General features: G+C 46.2%; 1 protein-coding gene across 2 annotated transcripts in view; it reads right to left on the bottom strand.

Moving 5' to 3' along the window:
* The window catches only part of LOC119170309 (uncharacterized), a 303,502-nt gene that overhangs the window by 28,785 nt on the left and 259,467 nt on the right, over positions 1 to 15,250 (bottom strand). The window lies entirely within an intron of this gene.

Raw genomic sequence — 15,250 nt, 5'->3', positions numbered from 1 at the left:
AGCTCGCACGAACTCATGTGGGCGCCGCGTGCCGGAAAGTTTAATAGCTGAAATTCATATCCCTCTTAGAAACCAGATTTATATGGCTTCTGGCGACTGTCGAATTCCTGTCCTTCCATTGGCTTCAGCGCTTCGAAGCGTGTTGTGGTATGAATTGCCGTGGCACGATGGTCGACCGGGATATTGCTATTTAAAGCCAATGTTTCGGTGTTGCTGGGCAACGGGAAACCGCTCTGACAGCCACTATTTTTTTTTTCACTGGGGGTTAGGGACGATAAGTGGAGCGGGCTGTCGGTTTTCTGCACAGCTTAATATGAAAATTGGCTGAGAAGCCGACGCGGCCACTTGCGAACACCGTTTGTGAAGCTGATACAAAATGTTTGAATCATATAACTGTGTGGTTAGGGGGGGGAGTTGGGGCAATGGTCGGTAGGCTAACGAGCTGCTCTTGCTCAATGACTACAAATACTTTACAGGCAGTAGCATTTGTTAGAAAGGGTGTTTAGGCAGGCATGTGACTCCGCAGCACCGAAGTCCACTAACCCTCAAACCTGAGCCGGATTGGCGAATTGGGATAGCGAAAGACGCAATCAACTGGACTCCCCCAAAGACCTCCTTACTCCCCCGATCGTGGGTTCCATTCCCCCATTATAACCAACAAAGTTTGTTTCCATCTCCCCTAATTGCTACCCCTGAAGCTACAATAGTCGCATCCGCATCGTTACTGCAAAGTATAAGGCAGGGTCCTTCAAAGTATTGAATGACTCTGGTATAAGGCTAGATCTCATGTTATAGCTCGATCACGTCAGACTCTCTATCTTAGCTATAAATCTCCGCCAATAAGCACAACAACGGAAATCTTGGATTTAGGTATACCTCTGACCCGCGCCTCATTTTGCTTTAGTTTTCTTGAAACGCATCGACAGTTCAATTGCTCGAATTTCTTCCTTAAATGAAGATATATTTCCTCCCGAAGCACCCATCTCGCCGCACTTTTTTCCATACTGCTGTGCAGGTTATCTCAGCAGCTGTTTCTACTGCTGATCTACTCGAACGTTAAATGTGCAATAACGCCAGTTATACGATCGGTTAGTTGGTTTGTGTGTTTGCTTCGCTCCGTGAGCAAAAGATATACAAGCCAGACGACTAACGACTCCATAGGACTGACGCAAGGACAAGCGCAGTCCTTGTGTCTGGTGGGTCGTTGGTTTGTGCAGTTTAGTAAATTTTTTTTTTCTGTGACGATGCACCATTTCGCGCAAGAACGAGTCCTTCTAAACTATATATTGGCTATGTGGGCCGGCAATCGCTCAGCCTGCCTGCCTCTTTCGCTACTGATGCGTACAGCACAACTTTTTTTCGCGTTATAGCTGCAAATAAACTCGGTGATCTCAACTGCAGTAACTCAGTGATTTATGAGCTTAATTCTCACGCTTGACTTTCACCTTTCTAACTGTCACATCGTTAGCCTTTTCAGTCTGCCTCGATGGTGCAGTGAGAACGATGCTCGCCTGCTGATCCGAAGGTCACCGGTTCGATACCGGCGAAATGCTGAACCGTGTACTGTGTGATGTGAGTGCACATTATCCGAACACCACATGATCTAAGTTTCCGGAGCCCTCAACTACGGCTTGTTTCACGATCATATCGTGGTTTTGGCGTGCAAAACACCTTATATTATGGCATACCTTTCTATATACGCACGCGTACTTCACTCTATTCGAACCATTTCTTATTTTATGAATGGGAACAAAACTTTTAATTTTCTAATTCCCAATATAGTATTTTGCCCAATTTGTAAGAATTGTTTCACCGTTATTAACGGCAACAATTCTGTTCTCTATAGGAAACCTATCTATTTGCGTCTCGTTTATCTAAAGAAAAAAGAAAGAAGAGAAAGACATTCTCGCAACAAGCAATTTTATCGAAAGCCACTTTTAAAGACTGTAAAGAATGGAAGATAGGGGTTTTCGATAAGGCTGCTTGGAGATCCCCGTGTAGAAAATCGTGCACCCCACGCATTCCATGCTTTGCTGAGAGCCGTGATATTGGGACCCTCCCACCATATATCTTGGAAACGAGATGCCTTCCACACCCTGCTTCTAAACTGCACCATCTGACGAGTGCGGGCACGTGACCTCTCTCTCTATTTCTCTCTTCGCCTGTACCCCGTCTCCCGAACCTCTGAGACATCGCTGCAGTTCACCACGGGGGTTGCGGGTCAAACCCGTGAATGGTTGCAGAGGAGACACCCCGCATCGGTCGCGTTTGGGATATAGCTACGGCCTGGGGTTTCCCCGCCCTGGGTTCAGAGACCCGGCTGTGATAATAACGACCATGGTGGGCTTTCCCCACTCGACACAATTATGGCCGACTCGCAGCTCCTGAAGGTGGCAGCTATAGCTGCGTGAGCCGGCTTGGCTCAAATGACGCTCATTCATCTACCACAGACCACCCCGAGGAGGCATGTCGTTGATGGAACGGAGGTACCACCGTAGTCACAAACAGCCATCAAATGCAGCACGGCACAGCTTCCTTCTCGCTGCTGAGTGGAGCTTATCGTTCGATCATGCATGACACGCGCTTCCTCTGCCATGTTGGTTGTTGTTAGTTTCTATTGATGCGCTTCCATGAAGAATACAAACATAACGATAAGATAGACGTTTTGGCAGTTATGCTCTGTGCAGCATGTGGTGAAGTAGTGCACTGCATAAACCATCTGTCTTTAGCTAGTTATTGCGCATTTCCTGATTCTCTAAAAATAAATCTATTAATCTTTTACGATTCTTCATCTTGCTACATGTGTTCCGAACAACCCACATAACAACACCTACGCTGCACAAATTTTTTTCGCAGGTTGCTGTATGTGACGATGGCAAACGATGAGACTTTAGATGCTGCCTTCTCGCAGGGAAAGAGGTTCATGGTGGTATTGTAAATGAACTGTGCCATGTACTCAACACCAGCCGCCGACGCGAAAGTACGCTTATCCGGCCAACTGAACACAGCTAACACATCTCCCGTGTAATATGGTAGACAAAAAAGATACTGAAACAATAATCTAAACACGATACAATAACAAAAAGGAAAAAAAAATGAATGAATTACACATAAGGGCGCAACTAGTTTGATTCTATAACTAGCGCACCATTACGAACAGGTTATAGTATGCGCCCCGTCTACCTAAAGCTATAATCTTTTGCAGTTCTGATTAAGATTGCTTGGTTTAATGTGTTCCCTATAGCACATTATCAACGGGGCCTAATTGCACTCACAGACATCTGTTAACTAAGTTGCGTTTTGAGTACCGCCACGGAAATAATAACATGAGGGGTTTAACGTTCCTAGATCACGATATGATTATGATTCGCGTCGCAGTGGAGGGCTCCGGGAGTTTCGACAATCTGTTTTTTTACGCACGCGCACTGACATTGCACAGTACAAGAGCTCCTAGCATTTCGCTTATATCGAAATGTGACCACTGCGGCCAAGGTCTAACCCACGACCTTCGGTTCAGCAGCCCAGCACCATGACCGCCATGCCAGCCGGTCTAAGAACTGGCTAACCTCCCTGTTTTCCCACTTAATCTCCTCCTCCTCCTCCTCCTCATCCTTCTTCTTCTTCTTCTTCTTCTTCTTCTTCTTCTTCTTCTTCTTCTTCTCCTCCTCCTCCTCCTCCTCCTCCTCTTCTTCCTCCTCCTCCTCCTCCTCCTCCTCCTCCTTCTCCTCCTCCACTGCGGCGCGGCGTACTCGGCAGGAAAGCGATATAACACTTACGCCTCACGCATGCCCACTTGTGCAAAATCACGCACACATCAAGATGAACTATTAGATGAAAACAAACAAACAAACAAACAATAACCAACTGACTAAGCAACCAGACAAGAAAACAAAGTTTACAAAGCCAAAAGAGGAACCATTCTCCGAAGAAATAAAGCGCCAGACAAATCAAGTCCAGACTTACCAGATTCATCGTACAATGTACAATGAATCAGCAATATTCGAACCTCCAGATGAGACTGTGCCGACTAACTGTCACGTTACTTCCACAATCGTACAAACCTTCGAAACTTATCAAGTGTGCCTGAAAAGAGCCGGCAATTTACCCCTTTTCAGAAGCTACGCAGCTCTCTAGCACTCGACACATCGGCAGCGTGCAGAGGTCATCGAATGGGCGCCCGAGGTCGCCTGGCGTAGCGTCGAGCCGCTCCTTAACGAGGCCCCCGGGAAACGGCCTCGCGGACGACCGTGCTCTTCTATTCCGCAACCTCCGGTAATGAAAAGTGCAGTCTGCCCAGCATTGGCGTTGTATCGACTCGGAGGGTAATGAGAGAACACCTTCTTCGAGCACTCGATCGGCGCGCACTGTTTCGGAGAGTCGGCATGCGGCCAATAAGCTCCGAGTGACTGCCACTTCCAGTTCTAGCGGCAGCAGCAAAGGACGATTGATGGTGGCGATGATAAACAAAAGCTCGACGTCGAGTAAACATTCGAACGGAGGTCAATGAATCGCGGGAAACAACAAAGGGTTGAATGCTAATGCACTTAGGAAATCTCCAATCGAAAACGAACGAAACAGATTATAAATATACATATCAATGTGCATCGACACATAAACACAACATGCAATGTATCTGTGAGTATTATGTGCCTTTTCGTGAGTTAGTTTCGAGCTTTTTTTATACGTATGAGCATGTATTACTAATGTGCCCACAAGATTAAAGGTTTGTGGGAGATTCGGTCCGTGTTTTCTTGCCGTTCCGCAGTGTAATTGTATAGTGAAATAGGAAAAGCGTGGTAAAATAGAGTTTACCTACCACTTCGTTAAAATACAGCTTGCTTTAGCCAGTGGCGAAAGTAACGTCAGTTCGTTAGTGTGATTGCATTACATAACTAAAAAAAACTAAACTATTAGGGCCTGCGCGACCTATGGAACTTTACAGTCTAGTTCCATGACTGTAGACGGGTTCTCATTGGGAACCTGCCTATACTCACCAAGCTGGCTTCCGCCAGCTTGGTGTGTCAGGCTGATGCAAGCCGGCAACAACGTACACAGCTACCAAGAGCAACAGAAATTACACGCGCGCGTCCTTGAAAGCGACTAGAAAGCTTTTATAGGACAAAGCGGCGCCAAGGCAGTCGCACCAGTACAAGGCTTACTTACCTCTGTGAAATCACGGTTCGCATCTCCCATATACTGTCTCTGGCGTTTTTTATAGCTAGCTTAAAACATGATGATGATATGTGGAGTTTAACGTCCCGAAACCACCATATAATTAAACCACCATATAATTATGAGGGACGCCGTAGTGGAGGGTTCCAGAAATTTAGACCACCGTGGGTTCTTTTACGTGCACCCAAATCGGAGAACACGAGCCTACAGCATTTTTGGCTTCATCGAAAATGCAGCCGCCGCCGCCGCCGGGATTTGAACCCGCAACCTGCGGGTCAGCAGCCGGGTACCTTAGCCACTAGAACACCGCAGCGGGGCACTATAGCCCAAATCAGAACACACAGTATACGGAGACTTTACGAAATATTTCCATGAGGCTTCTCGTAAATTAAATACATTTTTAAAGCTGCCTATAGCCCACGCAGAGCTCTGGAATATTGTCAGTTATAAGTAGTACCTTTTATATATTGCCAAAACAAACCTCACCGGTATAAACGAAACTAAAAAAGCTATGTGCCCGTCGACATGCTACACATACTGATCCTTGCCATTTACCCAAATAGCAGGGCTTCCACTCCGAGTGAAGAGCCCCGGCTACCGTCTTGAGCTATACTAGAGCATGGATACGGCGTCCAAACCCCGGGCCTTAGACACTAAGACGAAGATTGAGCTGATCGCCCATTGTGTTTTCCGGGTATGTTATTACTTTTTTCGCCCCACCCCCCTCCATTCACCACCATTAGTAGGCGTTCGGGATGGGGGAGGGGTCTAAAGAGCGATTTCACGCAAGAAAGATGGCCAACCTCTGGCTTTAAGGGCCATTGCAGGGTCTAACTTCCTTTGTTCTCTCCGTATAACCCTCCCCACCACCCTCCCCGCCTCCTCCGCCCTTGCCCCGTAACACACACTGCCTCTTACGATACAGCTTGGGAAAGATTGTGCAGCAGGAAATCTCGACCCACCTCCCCTCCCCTAGCATTTCGGAAGAAGTTCATTGTTTTCTGCTGCGGCAAATGACCTGGTCTCATGCGTCGCGCAATCGCGAACGCCGCAGTGGAGAGAGGCATGTCCCCGTTCAGCCGCCATCGCACGCGGGTCGCGAGGTATACGGCCGATTAAGGTTAATTTTCAATGACAGGATCCGGTGACTGACGTCGCAGCTTTCGACACTGTTAAGGAGAAAGACGCCTCATCAAATGCTAAAATTGACTGTAGGCGGCCACACGATGTGACTCAAAAAGAAAAAGAAAGAATCGTCATTGCGTCACGTCGTGACGTCCCGCATGATGGCATTATGACGTCATAGGTCGACATATGTCACGTCACATGATACTGTGACACATGATGACGTGAGATGGTCACTTGCTCGAAGGTGGGCCAGTCACAGAAGTGAGATGTACATAGGTCGCAATGAATCCCATCCCGGAGACAGTGCAGAACCACGTCAGGTTCAGAAAGGGGGGGGGGGGGGCAAGGAAGGACTAATAAATAGATCAACCGAGAAGATAATAAAATAAGATGGCTCTCACTTTCTAGTTGTCTCGGGCGAATGCATGAGAAACTATCTGAGTATACTTTGTCTCGTCATCATCTGTTGAGAGCAAGGCACGCGCTCAAATTCGGCTGTCATTAGAGAAGGAGATCTCGCCTTCGTGACAACGTTAGTGGACAACGAGAAACGCTTGTAATTAAAAATTGTAAAGATTAATGACTGAATACGGAGAGACGAGGGTGGAATGAAGGGGCGGGGAAAAACAGAGAACAATATCATCACGAACGACGGCATTATCGTGCATGCAGTTGCAGCACAACTAAAGGAATCCGCGGTAAACAGCGCACCCACCCTCCTCCCCTTCTGTGTAAGACATTTACAAAGACATTGGCAGGGACGTTTATAAAACATCTAAAAAGAAGTTTGGATGCTTTCAAAACTGTATGCTGTTTCTAAGATTCCATGGTATCGACTCTTTGTGAATATTTACACGCCCGCGGAATTGCACAGTTAATTCGCTAAAGCGATATTTTCGGATTATTTACGAGGTGTCTCTAATAAAATGACTGAATTATAACTACGGCATCATTATATGCGTACGAAACTCAAGGCTGTTCTGTGTGACTGACATAATTAAAGAGAAACCGCAACGAACTCCGAAGCGATAAGCACAGACTGAAATTAACCTAATAGCGAATGGCGCTCTCATTGCGCACGTTCGAATCAGCGCCCGTAATGAGAATGCACGGCTGCGAACCATGTTCGTTCGTGAAAGGAACGAAAAAAGCGATTTTCTTTCATTAGCGATTTCGTCCACTGGGACAGAATTCCTCGAGAAGCTGACCGACTTTCACGACGCTGAAGAGGCTCTCGAAGGTTGTTTGTTTCACGCTAAAATCTGCAATTATTACGGTTTGTTGTCGTACCTGCGAGGCTCGGGTCTCCTGACATCATCGCAGCTTCAGATTAATGACAGTTTATTCGTTCAAGGGACGGAAAACAAGATGTGAAATTTAGAGAGGTTATCAAGATTTAGTTGTCCCGTTGGCTGATCTGCATATAAATGGGGTAAGGTTACAAAAGATGAGGTCAAAAGGACTGCGTGATGTCTGTGAGGGAAACACACACACACACACACACACACACATTATATATATATATATATATATATATATATATATATATATATATATATATATATATATATATATATATATATATATATATATATATATATATATATAAGGGTGCCCCCCTCTCCAGAACACTTCAGGTTAGGTGTTTTGAGTACTCCCTGCTTACGACAGTAGGTGTAACTAGGACACTTTAGTTGATATTATTGTAGGCTCACATAATTGTTCCCGTCGTAGTTTCTTCTATACTGGTACTTTCGCTACATTTCGCCAACAAAAAAAAAAGAAGCTATACGCGTGATGAATACTGCAACACCACAGCGATGTAATAACACCATTATGACGTAGTACGCTATAGTCCATAACGTAGAAAGCCATTCGGCGACATCTCTGCGTGGGTTTGGTCGAAAACAAACGTTCCACACCGCCTACGCATCCCTGTCGCTACACTGTTGCCAACTTTCGTCAGACGTGCGTCAATTTCCGGTCCACGAGCTCATTAACGGCAAGTAATTATCACTGCGGCGCAGTCTTCGCACGCGCAGGTCCTAATTTGACGAAGCAGACTACTTAGTCGAAGTCCCCCCGTGTCCTCCCGCACATCGGGCTTTTACTGCAGCCTCGCCGCTAATTTTCACCCATTCACAAACAGTAGCAAAATCGATAATCACAACGTAAAACAAATTTCCGCTGACTAATTATACGCTATAGCTTCTCTGCAAGGAAGCCACTTGCTTTGGAAAAAGGCTTCTTCCTGTTTCTTGTTTCCCGTTCGAGACAGCGCGCTAAGTGGCCCATCGGCCGCCTGTGGATTCCGAGAAATCACGCTTGCAAAACCGCCAATTTCCGAACTGCGCGCGAGGCTTTTTCATCGACTGTCGCTAGCTCTTGTGAAGATTCGGTACCTCTCGCACTTCCTTCTTTTTTTCTAGCATGAACATGGACTACTAACGAAGAACGAATCAATCGGGCTGCTATTAGGCGAGCGTCCTAAGGACATTTCCTCATTTCCTCCTGCACTTGAGCACTAAAAATGTCACACGCGCTTTCATCACCGCCATCAACTGTTAGTGAATACATTAAGCAAATGAAGGCAGCGAGAGAGCGGGCACTGTAAGAAGGTAGGCAGTGACACGTATTTATGGTGCTGAGCGGCGAATGTACCAAAGCCTACACGTGGATCAGAGACTATAGCCACAAAATTTTTCGAAGAAAAAAAAAAGAAGGGGGGGGGGGGTTGAAAAATGCTTAATGCATGTTGTGCGTGCATGCGTTTGTGTTTGCAAGTGCGCCTGTATATATATGCGCATGCACAACTGCAAGATTTCTTGGGCAATGGGGAGTGGTTGAACCACCCCACTTCCTGACTACGCCACTGACGTATGCCCAAGGCATCGAACTAAGATTCTAGCAAACTACGATTCTAGCGTTGCAAGTTCAGTACAAAGAATTTGATTGATTGATATGTGGGGTTTAATGTCCCAAAACCACCATATGATTATGAGAGACGCCGTAGTGGAGGGCTCCGGAAATTTCCACCACCTGGGGTTCTTTAACGTGCACCCAAATCTGAGTACACGGGCCTACAACATTTCCGCCTCCATCGGAAATGCAGCCGCCGCAGCCGGGATTCGAACCCGCGACGTGCGGGTCAGCAGCCGAGTACCTTAGCCACTAGAACACCGCGGCGGGGCAGTACAAAGAATTTCACCCACAAAGAAGACAGATTTTGCCTGGCTTACACTGAATTTTGCACACGCTACAATTCAAACTTTAATCAACGTTGACGAAGGCTGCGGCACATGCAAGCCACTATTTTTTGTTGTTTTTGTTTTTGCATGCGCATGCCAGAAGTCTTGTTGCTCTTGTTCACTCGTAAACTGCGGCGCACCTTTTCTGGATGAAACTGATCAAAAATTCAGTTGATATAGAAATTATTGTAAAACTTAAGAATAGGGCAATTTGTATAGTATAAACTGTAGACTTTATTTGCTTACCCGGTTTCAAAGAGTCATCGCGGCCGGGTTCCGAAGCGCATAAGCGTTGTGGCGATGTATAACAGTTATACATTGCTATCAGAGTAAAAAGAGGAACCTTCATCAATACATATGGTTAATTAGTTGCGTGGATGTAAGTAAGCATGCCATCATTCTTTTCTATTTGTGCTTGCCGTACTGAAGGGCAGCAGCTCGGACGCTCGTCGGGCCGACCTCCCAGCTTTTCCTCTTGTTTCTTCTATCCTTCATTAGTCAATGAAGTGCTCCTCACTGAGGTGTTTATGGTTGGCTCGTAAAGGTAAGAACCTCCTGCGCTCATAGAAAAATCCTTTACGCTGATATGATTCGCATGGGAGCAAATCCAAGCCAATTACGATGCTTAGCTTATTAAAGGACGACCGGTATATTTTAAGGTACAGACTCACAGACAGAAAGTCCTGTTAATTGGGCCCCATACCTGCTAAGGGCAGAAAATTCCACGGGCATCTCAAAACAGTGCATGTACTTCGGAAACTCCTTGCTTCGCTTTCTCAAGGAGGCGATGCCTATAGCTCCTCAATACAGGGTAGAACGCCAGAAATGATATAATTGCTGAGGTTTCAAATCCTCGAGAGCAAGAGAGAGAAAAATACAGAAAAGGTAGGATGTTAACAAGGCTATGTCCAGTTTGCTGCGTATACGCATGGGGATGGGTATATAGGAAAGAGAAAGAGAAAGAGAAGAGACACAATGCACACCCCAAAAACGCAGTGCAGGGTTTCCCTGGCCGTCGCTCAGTGATGTTTCCTTCAAGTAGTGCAAGGGGGCTCGTGTGGCTTTCTGCGCTCATGCACTGTGAGACCATGCTCGCAAGATCGTTTCTAAAACCATATTATGATTATGAGAAACGCCGCAGTCGAGGGCTCCGAAAATTTAAACCACCTTGGGTTCGTTTAACATGCATCTGTTCTATATAAATCTAAGCGCACGGGCATTTAGCATTTTTCCTCCATCGAAATGCACCCAAAACAGTCGCGTGATTCGACCCCGCGACCTTCGGGTCACGTCAAATCAAGGTTATTTTCATCTAATCAAATAAAATTAAATCAAGCGACATCAGTAGAGCCCCATAACCGCTAAACCACAACGATAGTTATAGCGCGAGAACAAAACGACGACACACAGACAAGAAGGACACGAAGGACACGAGCGCTATATAAGAAAGCGCTCGTGTCCTTCGTGTCCTTCTTGTCTCTGTGTCGTCGTTTTGTTCTCGCGCTATAACTATCGTCATGCCATACCAACTAGCCCAAGCTGCCGCACTTCTACGCTATACCACAGCGGCGGGTGAGGGTAACCGAATACCCCTTTGACAACACGTGCTAAGGAGAGGGAAGTGGTAGACACGCATGACCAGCCTGTCCAAGCGTGAGACAGCGGAGTTTGCCGCGGTCTAGCCCCCCCCCCCCCCCTTTTTTTTTTCTGCAACAGGCGAAGCAGCTGGGGCAAAGATTTCTGCTCTTGCAGTGTGATTGTCTATGGGGGCACCTGACGGGAAAATGAGCGCCGTACGGTCGGCGTGGCTTCCGACCGTAGAAAATAGGCGCTCGCGGCTACCTGACCGGAACGCAGGTGTGCAGTCTTGGATGCCCAGCCAGAGCCAGGAAGTCATCCGCGAGAAGCAATTTCCGCTAGGCCCGCCGATTCGGCGCATGCCACGCTGCAGCACCGACCACACACCGATGCCGCCACGAACGGAAAAGGGGTCGACGCGTGCGCCGGATCCGCGCGAGGAAACTGCGATGACTGGCGATGTATCGACCGAGTTTTAGTTTCCAGCAACGTGCTCCACTGGCCGCTTTTGACGGGGCACTTGCGCTGGTGTGAAGCATTTGACTGTGTGTCCAGCAGACCAATACTTCGGTATATACCGAACTATCTGAACAGAAATTTCCCCACGCCAATTCTCATATAATGTATTTTCTATTTTAACATTTTTTAAACTTTATTTTTTCGCCTCTCTCTCTCTCTTGCCATAATTTTCTCCCCACTCCTCTTCACAGAGTAGCAACTCATCGACTAGACCAGTATACGAAGGGTGGATTCCCTGCCTATCAATAGAGGGCTATGCCTCTATATACTTCTCTCTCTATAGAGGCCGCCTGTGAGGCACAGGAAGGCGTATTTTCGCTCGGAGCGATAATTTTCCCGGAAGGTACGCTAATGGTACGCATAATCACACGGATATTCGCAATCTGGGTGCGCTTGTTCTAGTTGCCACCGTGTAAATACAGTGAAATCGAACATTTTCAGAACTGTACACATAAAGTTCCACATTTCAAATCAAGAAACAGGCCAATGAGAATAAATTGACGAATAAATATCGCAGTTTCAAGTCGTAGAAAAAGAAAACACGTTAAAATTACGAGAAACGCCGTAGTCGACAGCTCCGGAAATTTCGACCTCCTCCTGGCGTTCTTTTATAACATACACACAAATCGAAGTATACTGGTGTATACTTCAATTGGAGTAGTATACTTCGATAATCGAAGTATACTACTCCGTCTTCATCGTAATGCGGTCACCGAGGCCTGTATTCGATCCAGTGACCTGTGGCTCCTCACTCGAGCACCATGTCCATTAGAACACCGTGGCAGGTCAAATGAATGAATGAATGAATGAATGAATGAATGAATTAATGAATGAATGAGAAGAGGAGGCGAGCAAACCACGACTTTGTACATTTGTTGAACCGTGTCCCCAGTGCACATTATCGTAGTGTGCTCTATTGTACCACTACGTCTCAACAGTGTATCTTTTATGCATGGGGTCGAACAAACGGAAAAGAGAAGACCGATAGACATTAAAGAAAAAAAGTAATGCAGTTGTAGCTAAATGACTAAACCACCGAGCACTGTCCCGTTTTCGTGAGCACGTGAAGTGCGACGCCAGGCGACGTGCTGAACGCAACTTCGGCACAATATTGCGGTCGGCGCACTTACAAATAAGAACAAATACGTCTCAAGGCCACTCTCGGCCAGCTGGTGACGTGCGTAGCATACTACGTCTACAGGAAGTTTACTAATATGAGAGGCACCATAATAAATTAAATGACGACACTGAACCGAAGCTGTGGTTAGCGCTATCTGGCTTTCCGAATGGCCAAACCGCGCTTGTTAGATTTGTGCGTGCAGAGACGAGCCTTGTATCGTGCAAACTATATGTACTGCCCCTACAACATGGCTAATGTGGTGTTGCTAAATTTAGATTGGAACGGCATCTGTATTGAAAAAATTCTTGCCCATATACACAGCACCTATAGCCCCACCGCGGTGGTCTAGTGGCTAAGGCACTAGGCTGCTCACCCACAGGTCGCGGGATCGAATCCCGGCTGCGGCGGCTGCATTTCCGATGGAGGCAGAAATGCTGTAGGCCCGTGTGCTCAGATTTGGGTGCACGCGTTAAAGAACCCCAGGTGGTCGAAATTTCCGGAGCCCGCCACTGCGGCGTCTCTCATAATCATATGGTGGTTTTGGGACGTTAAACTCCACAAATCAATCAAAACACAGCCCCTATATACTTCATGAAAATAATTCATGCACATTTGATGTATGGCCACTCGCGCATTTTCGCTCTCATTGCACGTCTGCGCACCCTCAATTACCAGTGCGAGCACTGACCTGTAAAGTGTGCGGGCGCCACCAGCTGCATGTGGCTAAATAAAAAAAAAATTGAACAGAATAAATGAATAAAACTTTTATTGGTGTTAAATATCAGGCCACTAACTCATTCTGCCGAGCGAGGTCGTCTTAATACTTGTAAAGCGTTCGCAGCTTACTGCCGGCAAGTAAAGATATTTTACGCGCTAGAAGCAGTGCAATAATCTTCTTTTGCCGGCCGTAAGGACAAACTACGGCAAGTTCTCAACCTTCTTTACTAGCATAGCCATTTGGAATTCATTGCCTTTCGAATTGAATTCATCGCACAACATCCCTATTTTCACTTCGCGCAGCAAGAAATATTACGTTCAGGAATTAATCAAGTCATCCGATTTGTGTAATTAACTGTTAGTAGCTCTCCACATTTCTGTGCTATTTTACTACTTTAATTTGCCTTTGTATAATTGATAACACTGATAATGAAACGTGTTGCATTTGTCACGTAGAGTTGTCCATTAATATTGTTTTTTGTCATCACATGCTTTTCACTATTTCCTTGTTATTTTTCAATAGTGAGTATTGTCATTATGTTGTGCATTGATCGTATTTTCATTGTTAATGAAGCTTATTCTTATTACTCACAAGTACGTATACTATTGCTGTATTTTTTGTAATTACCCCATTCATGTAGTCATAGGAGGTCCCCCTGTCAGTTTCTCTGAAACTTTGGGACCTCCTGCTGTAATAACGCTAACCATGTAACTCAACTGAACTATTTAATAAACTTGACTTGACTGTAGTATACGAGGGAGGTGTCAGGTCTTATATGCGCTATTATATGCTTTGTACACGCGAGTACACAAGGACACAGAGGAAAGAGGGATGAAGGAGGCTGACAAGTGCCACCTATAGAGGGGAGCAACGCCTCCTACTATTTCTCTAGGAGTGGAGATATAGCACGTCGTGCTAGTTTAACCTAGCGACGCCCTAGTCGCGTTTTCGTAGACAGCATTATCTCGTCTGCGGATACTAGCAACGTCTAATCATAAAAGAAGCTTCTGTCATTTCCCTGAAAGTCCGTCAGCCCAGCAATCAGAAGGCTTTCACCGGTTAATAAGTGGGTGTGAGTAAGTGAGTTAGTGGGTGAGTGAGTGAGTGACTGAGAACTTCATTTATCAAGGGGTGTTGGGGTAAGGGGAGGCTCAAGACAATAAGTGGGAAATCTAGCAATGCAAAGCTTTACTTATCGCTTTGGAAGACAGTTCGAGGGAGCGCGCGCACCGCACAGGGACACGTTGAGTTTCACATTGATTACGACACTTGTGCAGTGACGATACCACCAGTTCACTTTCAAGGGAATCAAGCTGCGCAAAAAAAAAAATAAATGAAGAGAAAGAGAGAGAGAGTGCACGCATGGGTTGCGCATTTATTTTCATCAGGCCGTCTATTGAACGCAATGAAATTAATCTTCACTTAGAAGATGAAATCATTAAATATCTAACGTTAATGCTTATATGCGGACGACATCCCCATCTGCTTTTTCACTAGTCCTAAGTGCTTGACAGCGTTACATTGTACACCTCTTAGCCTAATGGCCGTCTCGAAACAATTCCACTTCCATATTGGAGAGGGTCGACAGGCACTTCGTCCTTTGCCTGGTTGAGGTGAAGCATGTATGCGTACTTTCTGGCTGCTACAGGGACCTGGACGAAGTATTATCCCAGAGCAGCGCGCAGTACAGCAGTGGAACCGGGCGTCGCGAGGCGGCTGCATTCGTTTCGACAACAAGACGACCAGCTCTGTTTGCCGGGAAATCCG

This window comes from Rhipicephalus microplus, chromosome 2 (genome assembly GCF_043290135.1).
Source record: "Rhipicephalus microplus isolate Deutch F79 chromosome 2, USDA_Rmic, whole genome shotgun sequence".
NCBI classification, from domain to species: Eukaryota; Metazoa; Arthropoda; class Arachnida; order Ixodida; family Ixodidae; genus Rhipicephalus; species Rhipicephalus microplus.
This window is presented reverse-complemented; position numbering and strand designations above follow the sequence as displayed.